Source organism: Podarcis vaucheri (assembly GCF_965113315.1).
Source record: "Podarcis vaucheri genome assembly, chromosome: 11".
Classification (NCBI taxonomy): Eukaryota; Metazoa; Chordata; class Lepidosauria; order Squamata; family Lacertidae; genus Podarcis; species Podarcis vaucheri.
This window is the reverse complement of record NC_138749.1, coordinates 34,951,428-34,964,384: the sequence shown is the minus strand read 5'-3', so window position 1 is coordinate 34,964,384 and position 12,957 is coordinate 34,951,428. Positions and strand designations below refer to the sequence as shown.

The 12,957-nt window shown below is 40.5% G+C and overlaps 1 long non-coding RNA gene across 2 annotated transcripts in view; it reads left to right on the top strand.

Moving 5' to 3' along the window:
• LOC309514616 overlaps nucleotides 1–12,957 on the top strand; it is a 101,018-nt gene that overhangs the window by 54,709 nt on the left and 33,352 nt on the right. Inside the window, exons 3-4 of one of the 2 annotated variants that reach the window (XR_014212088.1) lie at nucleotides 2,954–3,008; nucleotides 4,894–5,429. The exons of the other annotated variant lie outside the window; for it this stretch is intronic. This is a non-coding gene — a long non-coding RNA (uncharacterized lncRNA). Of the gene's footprint in view, nucleotides 1–2,953; nucleotides 3,009–4,893; nucleotides 5,430–12,957 lie in introns of those variants that run through there. 2 annotated transcript variants of the gene reach the window in all.

The window sequence follows — 12,957 nt, the reverse complement described above, 5'->3', positions numbered from 1 at the left end:
GAGACTAAGGTATGAATCAGGAAATCTCCAGCATTGATCTCATAAGGTGGCCTGAGGTAAGCCACAGTCTCTCAACCTCACTCCTCTATCTGTAATATGGGGATAATAATACCTGTCTGCCTTAATATAAGAGTGTTTTCAATACAGTCATACCTTGGAAGTCGAACAGAATCTGTTCTGGAAGTCCGTTCAACTTCCAAAACATTTGAAAACCAAATGTTTGGGTTCCAAAAGAATGTTCGTAAACCAGAATAATCACTTCCGGGTTTGCGGCTTTTGGGAGCCAAAATGTCCGAGTTCCAGGGCGTTCGGTATCCAAGGTACAACTGTGCACAAAAGTGCTATAAAGATGTGTAGACCTAAGCATACAAAAGGCAGCAGTCTTAAGAAGTGTTCACATATGTGCAGGCATATGCAGCAATGTAGCATCACCACCCAGAATTCACCCAGTCTACAAAAAGATAACTATGTGCCAGAATTTTGTAACATTTGCAATTTTGTAAAATCTGCAACCCATCTCAATATGTTTCCCCATATGTCTGCTTCCACAGGTAGTGTGTTTCTGTGCATGCGTGCATCCCAAGAACCATTTGGGTAGACAAGTGTGGTACCCATAGATCAAATGATATACATTTTATTGCATACAGTATATAGAACATAGTAAATGAGTATAGGATATGAGACTTCATTGAGTTCAATTTAACATGAACTGTAGCCACAGTATACTGAAGCCTTCATTTTTAAAGAATTTTGACCTTCTATTTTGCCACCACATTTTGGTCCATTTTATTTTTTGAGTGGTTGCTTTGAAACCAACGAGGGGAACATCCAACAGTGTTTGATAGCACCGCATACTAAGGCCGCTCTCAAATCGAGACAAAAATTCAGGCAACGCCAATTTGTAAAGCAAAAGAAACCAGCAAAAATAAGAGAGCAAGGGATAGGAACAGTGTCTGTTAGGCACTGCAAAAATGGCTGTGTGTTCTTTTTGTGATGCCCTCTCCTTCTGAATAATCAGTTTTAGTTGGCACTAGCTGTTTTTGCTCTTGTGGCAAGGCAGCAAGTAGGCACAAAAGCACAGGAATGGAGGCTTGATGAAGGCCCTGGGCTTCTGTCAGGAAAGAGCAGGATCCAAAGAAGCTAAAGTGCTGCAGGGGGCTTTCTCACTGGGGGAATAGATAAATGAGATATGCAGCGATCTCCTGAATTCACTGCTGAGTTGCCTTTCTCTTGCCTGTGCAGACTGCTGCACCTCTTGACTTACCTTAAACACCAGCCCTAATTGTCATAGCACAATATTTTGTTGATTAATACTAGATTCAAGTAGTATCCATCCATTCCCTCCCCTCCCTCTCATTATATATAAGGGTCTGGTGCATGCACACGAAAGCTTATACTGTACTCAGTTGTTCTCTAAGGTGCTACATTATAATTTTTAAATTATTTTGGAAGGATTCTTTTAAAGACTTTCTTAGATCATATAACTTTTTTGAAGGCTTGATTCTTTTAAGGGAGTTTCTGGGTTTTTAAGAAGTGTCTTTTTAACTATCTTGTTAAAGAATTGTTTTAATTTATTTTGTTGATTAATGTTACTCTTACAATTTGGTTCTCTCTCTCTCTCTCTCTCTCTCTCATGTTTCGATAAGGAATCATATTCACATATTTTCAATGTGCTCCTAGAATTGTCAGCTCAACTGTATGTTCAGATGGCGGCAGCGGCCAGGGCTGTCTTTTACCATCTTAGGATATTATGCCAGCTGCACTGTTTCTTAGAGATGATGGACACCTACCATTCATGTTTTAGCAACAAACAGATTGGACTGCTGCAATATGATCTATGCAATGCTACCTCTGAAAAGTTTTTGGAAACTTAAATTATGGTGCCTATAGTCCATCGGTATTTTGCAGGAAAGATTCAAGCACATACTGGGAAATGTGGGTTAGTAAAGTGACAGAGAAATGCACTGAAGTGTAGGATGAATGAATGATCCACGGGGAAATGTGTAAAGAACCCACAAAAAGATCAGGATGAACGCTCATTGAAATATAACCTACCCGCAAACAAATCAGAACAAAAACTTGATGTAACCAGATATAATCTAGCTTCTGCCTCAACAACATATATATTACTTTGTGTAAACAAGCCAGCATGAATGCTCAATAAGTAGGCCATTAGTTCGAAATACAGCCAACTGAGGGGAGACATTCAGAGCCTATCAATCCAGTATTGTATCACCTCACTGGTTACCAATTTGCTTCTGGGCTCAGCTGAAAGCCTTTGTCTTGATCTTTAACATCTTAAATAGAGGGAAATCAACGATGTCTCAAAAATCATCTCTGTTCATCCATACCTGTCTGAACACTTAGGGAGTATAGCAACTGAAGAATCAAGAAGCAAACAAAGGTTAAGTGTAAATGCAGAATGACACATGGCTCTTAATTTCAGTGAAGTATATTTTGCTGAAATCAAGTGTTAATGGGTCCATCAGTAAGGCACGGAAATCTTAATCTCAGTCAGGGTTGTGGGTTTGAGCCCCATGTTGGGCAAAAGATTCCTGAATTGCAGGGTATTGGACTATATGACCCTTGTGGGCTCTTCCAACTTTACAATTCTAGGACTCTATTTGTTTTAACACTGTTAATTTGGGATCACTTTAACTTGCTTGGTTGCTCTGGGCCCATTGTTATTATTGTATCCTGGAATAACTACCCTAGAACTCACTTCAGCTTCTGATTTGCTTACACACTCAAGGATAAAGTGGAATGAAGCCTTGCTGGCAGCCACTGACAAGTCGGCTCATTCCTTTTATCCCAGGATACGTGGTCACATAAACCAATATTAGATTTGTGGGTGGAAATGACTGTTCTATGGATAAACACAGTGCCTTTAAATGACCTTAATTAGCAAGACGTGTACCTATCACACAGGCATTGAAATTCCTTTTTTTTGTAGATAGGAGTGTTACCTCAAGGCAGTTTTGGAGCAGTGATCTCTGGATCTTGTCAGTGTAAGTAATCCATATTGCAGAGAACGGTAGTCTTCCCAAGTATTCTAAATCTTTTCTAATTCACATTGTCTGGGATACCAAATTAGGGGAATTGCCAACACGGTATCTCAAAATGAAAACAGAGGTAAGGAAGCAACCGTTGCTTTCAAGGGTCTCTCTTCATTGCCCTTAACCTCATAGCCACTGACCACATAAATATGATATTGAAGTGAGACAAGAAACTGTTATTTTGAGATAAGTGATTGGGTAAACATGTCTGAGTTATCTATGGGCAGCATTTCATAAGCGCTGAAGTTCAGAGAGAAAATAATTTCCTGCAGATGAATTGCAACCTTTATCCATTGTTCTTGCAAGTGGGTTATCTTGCATGATATCTATTGTGGATTGTGACTCAGAACTTTTGCACTTGTATATTATTGTTAACAATCTTGATTACTGAACTCCCTGAGCAAAATAAAAATAAAGCAAAGTGAACATTGCCAGAGGGAACCTACATTATCTTTGTTTTTAGGGAATATTTGTTCTGCTTTACATTCTGATCTTAGGGACTGACATAACTGCTATGTTTTCTGTTACCTTAGCTACAGAAGCATCCCACTGAGGGAACAACAGGGAGTCAGTGTGTTGCCTGTTGATTTTAATCCCTTTATAGCAAAGATGTTTCATTATATCAATGAGCTAAGTTTGTATTGACATACTTGGTTCATTGGTGGCCAATGTATTATGACTTATCCAGCAGCAGACAGTTATAGCTCCATTGCGCAACATATTTTGACATTCTGTTCACCTAGTAACCTTTGTACTGAACCCTACTGGTTTCATCCCACTGTTATACTCCCAGCATTAATCTATGAAATGATTACTCAATTATAAGAGAACCTATAGACTCAGTAATATACCATTCATCTGAATCCTCCACATTTTCAGAAATCTTTCATCCTTGTTTAGGAAATATTCCGTATTCAGCTAGATTTAAATAAGAGGTCCTACTGTTTGACCTAAAGTAAGCTAAAGCTCTTTTGCTGGAGTCTGTTCAAGGTCACATTGTGTTACCACGACTATTCTCAGTAGCTGTCAAAGCTGAAAACTGGCATCACCTGGGTTTGGGCTAGACATACTGGGGCAGAGCAGGACATAATGACTTTATTGGTCCCTCTTGGCCTTATGATCCTGTGAGCTTGAGTAAAGGTTCTTGCTTTTGGGGGTGGAAGGGAGAATTCAGATTAAAATGCAAGCAAATACTCTGCAGCTTATGTACTATTTTAAAGGTAGGTGTATAAAACATACGGTGTGTAGTACTGTATTATAGTGTACATTTGGGGGCTTGTTAAATAGAGCTGTTATTGAATCTTTATATAATGTGTGTTGTGGACTGCTAACACCAAAAAGATGCTATTTTGCATTTTGTTATAAAAAACACATTTATTCTTCATTCTGATATAGTTCTTGTGAATAGGAAATGTATTCATATAGCAATTTCCAGAGGGGGTATTCATGTTAGTCTGTTGCAGCAAAATCAACCCGAAAGCCTCGTGGTACTTTAAAGATGAACAACTAACTGTATTATGCCATAAGCTTTTGTGCCTACAGTCCCTTTCATCATATAAAGTTAAACCAAAACACTTGAATTCAAGTTGATTTTGGCTCCATCTTGACACGTTGCTCGAACACGCACAAAACAGATTTAAGCTGCACCCTGAACCCATTTATCTGCAAGTAAGCCCTTCAGGAACTCCACACGGGCTTACTTCTGAGTAGACATGCATAAATAGTCAAATTGTTGGTGATCTGGGCACTGTTGCTGAAATTTGCTGGCATGGGTAGGTAGCTTTGCTTTGAGAGCAGGCAAACCTTGTTTTCTAGCATATCATTGTTTCTCTTCCAGTTTAAACAAGCTGTTCTGTGTCTGTCCTGATGCATAAGAAGAGGCACAGTGAAATACATCAGTCTGATGACAAGGTCCAAAATAAACATTACAAAAGGACTCCACATGGTACTCCCTGACATCCACATGGGTGCATCACTTGGAAACTTGCAATGTGTGAACTGAGCCCTCACTGAGGACTCAGCTACTTTGGCAGAGAAAAAATGCTTTATATGCATTGTTTATGTACTCTAACAATGTGACACCAGAGGGTGCTGTGGAGTTCTGTTTTTGCCTACCCGATTTCTCATACAAAGTTTGTAACACATTTAACTGAAGCACTTCTTTGATGTGTCTAGATCCAACCTGAATGCAGCCACAGGTTCTTGGGAACAGTTTCACTGGTTGCAGCAGCAGACAGATGTTCATCCTCAAATCTGGAGGTTGCTACCAGGAAGCCATATCTGTGCCTGTGGGAATGTTTATTATGAAGGGAAGAGATAAACAGCACTGTATGCACATATCCCAAATTTATTAGAAAGTGTGGTTTTAAAATACAGTAAATTAAAGTAATAGTACAGTTCTATACAGTCAAACCTTGGTTCCCAAACGGCTCCGTTTTCAAATGTTTCAGCTCCTGAACACCAAAAACTCGGAAATAAATGCTCCAGTTTTCAAACGTTTTTCAGAAGCTGAACATCCAATGCGGCTTCCACTTGAGTGCAGGAAGCTCTCGCAACCAATCAGAAGCCGCACCTTGGTTGTCGAACGTTTCGGAAGCTAAACAGGCTTCTGGAACAGATTACGTTCAACAACTGAGGTTCTATTCAGAAGTAAGACCAACTGAGATCAATGGGACTTACTATTTATTTATTTAATTTATTTAATTTATATACCACCCTATACCCAGAGGTCTCAGGGCGGTTCACAGAAAAGATCACAATATATAAGATCAAAATAAAAACAACAACCCAATACAGTCATACCTCGGGTTGAATGTGCTTCAGGTTGAGCACTTTCAGGTTGCGCTCCACGGCAACCCGGAAGTAATGGAGTGCTTTACTTCCAGGTTTTGCAGCTTGCGCATGCGCAGACGCTCAAAATGGCGTCACACACATGTGTGGAAGCGGCAAAACACGATCCGCACACGCACAGATGCACCGTTGTATCTTACATTCTATTCAGGATGTGAATGGGGCTCCGGAACAGATCCGGTTCGCATCCTGAGGTACCACTGTAACACCCTCCCCCCCCTTCTTTAAGTATGCATAGTTAAGAATGGGAAATTCATTCATCATGAGAGACAATGTGGTGCAATGGTTAGAGTGTTAGACAAGGACCTGGGAGACTAGCGTTCAAATCTCCACTTGGCCCTGAAGATCACTGGGTGACTTTGCTTCTCAGTCACTGCTTCTCAGTTTAAGCTACCCTCACAGGGTTGTTGTGGGGATTTCTTGAGAAGGAGCAATCCATGTACGTCACCCGAAGCTCCTGGCACACACACACACAAAGGTAAATTGTTCTATAACACTATTTCCTCCCCAGGAGATAACAAAGACATAATGCAGAAAGTTAAAAATTTAGAAAATGATAGAAGTGTTTTGTTTTTTTATTTAAAAAATAGTGATTTGGAATTTCAGATCAGAAGATGACTAGCAAGCTCTTTTCTGGGGAGGGACAACTGAAATGGCTCCTTGGGATGATTCTTAGCGTGAGCCCAGGGTGAGCCCTTCTCTGCCAGTCTAAGGTAATTCTGATGAAAGGCAAGAAATCCAAAGTGATGTATGTCTAGCTGGTTGTGTGTTGACAGTGGCAGGCCTGGCAAAAGTCCTGCCTGCCTGAAGCCAAAAGAACAGGGAGAATGGATAAACCCACAGACTCCATCACTGCAAGGCACAATAAATGCAAGCTTCTTTTTCACAGGTTTTCAGTTGGAGGACTAGACGTAGCAGATAAACCCTCATCATGTCTTCTGATAATGTACAGAAGTTACTGGGAAACCAAGTGTGTAGTTAGTCATGCTAAGCTACTCATCTAGTGCAATAAATCTGGCCAGTAAACAAAATCAAGGTGTAAAAACAAAGTACAATCAAATGCTAGAGCTCCGTTTAAATTTGAATGAAAAACCTTTCAAGCTAATTATCCTTTTTAAAAAACAAAACAAAACACAAACCTACTACAAAAGGCTGGTTTATTTACTTCTTTTTTTAAAAAAAAGATTTGATAACACACAAGCCTGCAGAAAGAAGCTGCTCTTGCCAACACATGGCTTAATCTGTTTCACCAGAACATTGGTGCACATTGGAGTGTACATCAATTATGGTCTTTTCCTTCAGAACTGCACTTGTGTAATAGAACAGTAGAATCTGGTCCACCGGGACAACAACTCTCATTTCAGAAATGTACAATTGCACACTGTGGCTATTAAAATATAGCTGCTTCCTTAAAAATGTGCTTTCAACATATTCTCTGAATTGCTTTAACCACATAACAGCAGAACATGCAGTGAGGTCTGAGGTTTATCCTGCTCTGTCTGAGGCAGCTTCCTTGGGGTTACATAAATTATGTATACTCCCTTCACTTTATATAACGGCCTAGTCCCTGAAAGATATTAATTATTATGTAATAACTTCCCCTAATTGTTTCTCCCCTTTGAGTATTAAAAAAAAATCAGTTGTATTGACAATAGTGTGAAGGAGTAAAAGATAATTAATGGCTGCTAAGTTGTCAGCGATGCAAAATAAAATACTTGGTCTCTGCTTATAATTCTTGAGAGGGAGAGCCAGAAGTATTTTAGTGATTTTTTTTGGGGGGGATGGTTCTTTTTATAAGGGAAAACTGTAAGTTTGACGGTGATAATGAGTAAGGAGTTATCATTAGATTATTTATAAACACAGCTTCACTAAGGTGCCAGGAAAATAATACATTAGCACATTATAGATCTTAGTACAATTCCATGCACACCCGAGTGTTAATTGGAAATTTGTAACTACAGGACTGAAAAGCTGGGCCACTGCTATAGGGTGTGTGTGTGTGTGTGTGTGTGTGTGTGTATTCATGGACACGCACAAAAAATAAAAGACAAAATAGGCATGAAAGAAAATATCAGGACTGTTAATGACAACAGCAAAACTTCAGCTTCTTTGCCCATATCTATCCTAGAATGATCTCCATGCAGGGTTTAATAGAATATGGAAAAGAAAGGTAGAACTGAATGTCATCAACATACTGAACTTCCCCCAGAAATTTCATATAGATTCTAGAAAGAATGGGGAACAATATGGAGCCAGTTCCTCACCAAAGAGGCACAGAGGTACATAGTATTTGTGATGCCTAAACCTGATGGAATAACATAAATAGGTTTGGCAAATGCTCATGTAGCAATGGGTGAGAAATTTGTTTGGTTCACTGTTTACAGTGGATCAACCTGATTCAGAACCCCCAAACCTGATTGCAAATCAGAACACAGTTTTGGGGCTCAAAGAGGGATCACAAAAATACATATTTTACATAAAAGACACATATAAAATGTGTATTTGAAGCATGAATTGAGTGGAAAGAATTGAAAGCTGTGGGTTTTAAATTTAAAATGTATGTAAAATGTATGTAACACATATTTCATGTAAAAAGTGGTATACAAACACTTTCAATTTCATGCACGCACACACAAAAGGGAGAGAACAGACCAGTGATTGAGCACCAGCAAGATTGTAACAGGATGGAATTAGATGTCATGGACTGGTTGGAAGCAGAGAAATGGTGGGAGGAACTAGCTGGGGAACCACCAAGGGAAAAAGGCTCAGAGCCCAGGGAATGGTGATGGGACAATGATGATTGGTCAGAGGGAGAAGAGGGAGAAGACTGGGAAGAGGATGTGTCAGATGCTGAAGTGGTAACAGTTTAATGAGCTGGGAGAGTCTGTGGCAGAGAGAAGTCAAGAATGAGAGGCAGAAGCTGAAGCTGAAGCTGAAGAAGGGGAGGAGGGAGGTCAAGAGGCAGAGATGAGTCCGTCTGGTGAAGAGTCACTAGTGTCTTCTCCTCCTGTTGTGACAAGCTCCCCTCCCCACCGACTTCCAGAACCAGGAGAGGCATGAAACGGGAGGAGCAAAGGCAGTCTGCATGCAGGCACGGATTCCAATTGCGAGGAGACATAGATGGCTGTGGGAAGGCAGGGACCTTTACTGTTGGCAACTAATTGCATGGACAAAGACCTACAGGGAATGTGCTTCTGTGCTCATTAGTCCTGACACTCAGCCAAGTCTGTGAAGATCGTGTTTTTGCTAATAAAGAGTTAATGCCAACTTTGATCCGTGTGATTTACTGACTGGCTCACTCTGTGACAACTGTACACTCAGGCAAGTGGATGCACTCACAAGGAAGTGCCCTTGCTCATTTTAGTCCTATGTTTGCATGTGTATACTGCAGCTGTGTAAAATCTAGCACAAGAAGAAAAAGGAACAAGGGATGTCAAAATAAAAAGGTAATTAAATAGGTTAAGGGGAACAATGTCAAAGAGGGGGGTCACTTTCCTGAGTCCTCCCTTCCACTGAATGGGTTACCAGGTTTTATTGGCTTCTTTTCTGGCACCAGCTACAAAGCATCAAACAGCAAGTCTAAAACACGGCATGTTCTCTTTCTCCCCCGGGAGGTTAGCTCGTAGATTTATAGGGGCTGGGGGATGTTGGCAACTAGACAGCCCCATCACATGCTCCCACCTGAGGGGGCTAATTCTTATCACCTGCCTGAGGGGCCCCACCCAGCAGTGCTTGCTCGCAGGATCACTACTTCATGACATCCTTCTTTTCTCTGAAGATGAAATTAGAATTTTCATCTTCAATTAGACTGAACCACAAACAATATATTTACCAGTGTTTTTTTCCGGGGGGGGGGAGCAGGGGTACGCATATCCTAAACATTTTGTGACTCTAATGGGAGAATTTTTTTAAAAAAATAATAATTAGTTTCTTCTCTAGCATGGTGAATTGTCAGTTCCATTGCTACCCCTGATGGCAGCCTCATTTTCTGTCACAGTGTTTTCTGAGTCTCAGACAGAATGAGAGTACCCCTAAACATTTTTAAAAGAAAAAAAGCACTGATATTTACTCTAACAATACTAAAACCAATGATAACAAAGCAAATAAGTTGCAAAACAAAGCAAGAAATATCCATAATCCATACTACAACATTAAAACACACCAGTTAAAATCAACTTTAATCCTCATAGATTCTAGATAAACAGTCAGCAACTTTCACAATCAAGGTGCTGAAAACTCCCACATTACTTCACTACTGTGACCATCTCACTTCACTATCATTCTCCTCTGCCTTGTGCCTTTTAAACCTATAAGGAAACTCATAATGTTTTTGGTCAGAATTCTACAAATTATCTGTCACAGCCCAGAGATAATATTATAGTTCACAGTTATGTCCCTACGTTGAGGTAGAGTAATTTCTGTGAGCTTGGTTCTCCCCAGTCTAACATCTCATTTTTGCCAAACCATCAAATCAACAGTTAGTTCCTTTTTTCCTTATTACATTTTTTTCTGGAACTGAAGAGACTTAAATAACTCACTCTGCAAAGTAATGAATCAGTATTTCCACAAGCAAATCCATCCAATTCTTGTCTGGCTAGGTAAAATAAAAAGGTGCATTTATTTTAAGGGGCAGAAGAAAATATACAGAATGTCAAGGGAGATTCCACAGGGAGATTGTGCTTAAATGGCTGCAAAGAGCAATGTACGGTAATGCCTGTGCAGACTTCTCTGCCAACCAGCTAAGCTCAATAATTTCTTGAGAATTTGTATGACCCTATGCTAAATAGTGGTGTATCCCCAAAGAACAGCTTCAGATGGGACCTCATTATATGATTATGATTTTAGTTGTGTGGGGTTTTTTTAAGGAACAAAAGAGGAGTTATATCATGCATGGCTCCGCTAGTTTGACAGTTTGGAAGAGAATGCAAACTACAGCTGTTGGAAAAGCTTCTAAGCCACCTTCAATTAAAAATGTTTTAACTCAAGTTGAAACCAATAGCAGATTTTTAGGTAGTCAAATCACCTACAGATAACAAGACACATGCTTTCCAAGGATATTATCTTTAGCAGTTTTCTGCTGCACAGCTCTTTCCAAGGCCAGTTCCCATCCCAGTAGAATTTTCATTAATTCCTCACTTCTCACACACAGTTCTGTGCCCTGTTTGTTCTACTAAACCTTGGCTTTTCTGCCAAGCAGAAACAGGCTTAATTTACCAACTCTCCAGGAAAAAAAGTTAATTAACTTGCTAATCAACTAAGCTGTACACATAACTAGCAATTCCAAAGCAGGATTGCTTTCTAGCTAACACAGTGTTCTACAGAAGGCAAAAGGGTTGGGTGTCTGATATCAGTTAGTACTAGTTCAATTTTAAACTTCAAATGAAAAATACTGCTGCCTGCTAAGCACCCCTTAGCCCATCAAGCCACATTAACAAGTCTAGCCTGGAGCCTTGGGTCGTTAGATCCAAGACTCAAAGCTGCTTTATTTTCTGTGATCCAGGTGCTGTCCAAAGTTACCTAAAAGAATAGGGAAAAAGGGGGAAAAACAAACCATCACAGATGGTTTTAGCAACAAGTGGTAGCTTCTTTAACTGTACTTCAAGACAAAATGCACCTTTTGTTCATGATCTTGGCCAGGCTATTTCCTGCCTGGTTAAATCTGATATGACATGTTCTATACCCTCCAACATTCCTCTTATGAAAATCGGGACATGAGTCTTTTGGTGCTGTGCTCAACAAGGAGGATGAGATGGCACTCACAAATGGCGCTGATGCTTGCAATGGTGCCGTGTTCTTGCATGAGTCAGCTGGCTCCCAGGAGAGCATGGCACCACTGCAAGAGCTGGCTCATCTTCCTCCCCAAACCACCCAGAGTGGCTGGGGAAACCCAGTCAGATGGGTGAGGTATAAATAATAAAATTACTACTACTACTCCGAGCCATAGCTAGATGATCTTGCGCCCCTGGCAGAACTGTCTGGATTGCGCCTCCTAGCCATGGACAAATTAGCTCTCCTTTCCGCCCCTCCTCCAACCCACCCCCCCATACAATTCACCCTCTATTTAAAACCTTTTCTTATGATGCAATAATCAATATTTTTATTTATAGACATATTTATGTACATATTTGTAAGCCAATTTTGTGGGGGCCCCCCTCGCTTGTGCTTCTGGCGGGGGCCCACTTTCCCACCCCCTAGCTATGGCCCTGCTACTACTACTACTACTGAATAGGACACCTCTGCTTTCATCAGAGAAATGTTGGAGGCTACGTCATTGGCCTTGATGTCAGAGGCTGAACTCACCCTGCTTGCAGACAGCCTGTCCTTGGCCTCATCATAGGATCCTGGGTCCTTATCCTCTTACAATTTGGTGTAAGGTTGGGTCCTCCTAGTCCTCCTCTGAAGGGAAGCTCCATAGTTGAAGCAAGATAACTACATTCCCCCCTCTATATTTTTCCTTTCCCTCCCTCATTTTACCAATATTCTCTTCTCTTCTCTTTCCTTCTTTCTCTCTTCTTTCTCCCTTCTTTCCTGCCTATCTATTCCTGTTCTCTTTCTTTAAGAGGTAGGCAGGGGCCAGCTGCTTGTGCAATAGGCAAAGCTTAGAATAACCCCTAGACACTGCAGTCTGATATTCAATGTCTTCTGGACTGAAGCTCAGTATTGAGCCATGAACATATCTTGCAGCTTCTGAACTTCCTCAGAATAAATGGAAACTGGATCTAGGTAGTTTTCAGGATCAACTACAAGACAGGACGAAAAAAGAAAGAAAGTTCACAAGGAAAGCTTAGCCGGAATATGCTGCTGAGCACTGTGTGACTAGACATTCACAACTTTTCAAGGCCCTCTGCAGATAGCAGAAACACATTTGCCAACTGTTCAATAGTATAATTCTTGAGAACACCTACAGTTGTTATCAGCAGTGTTGAAAGTCTCACCTTAAATTTCTGTGACTCTGGGAGTCCAAGTTTTGAAGCTATATGAGGCAAACCTGCGTGGAAGAATGTGTTAAAAAATGATGTGCAGTTACCATAACTGAAAGTGAAAACTGTAG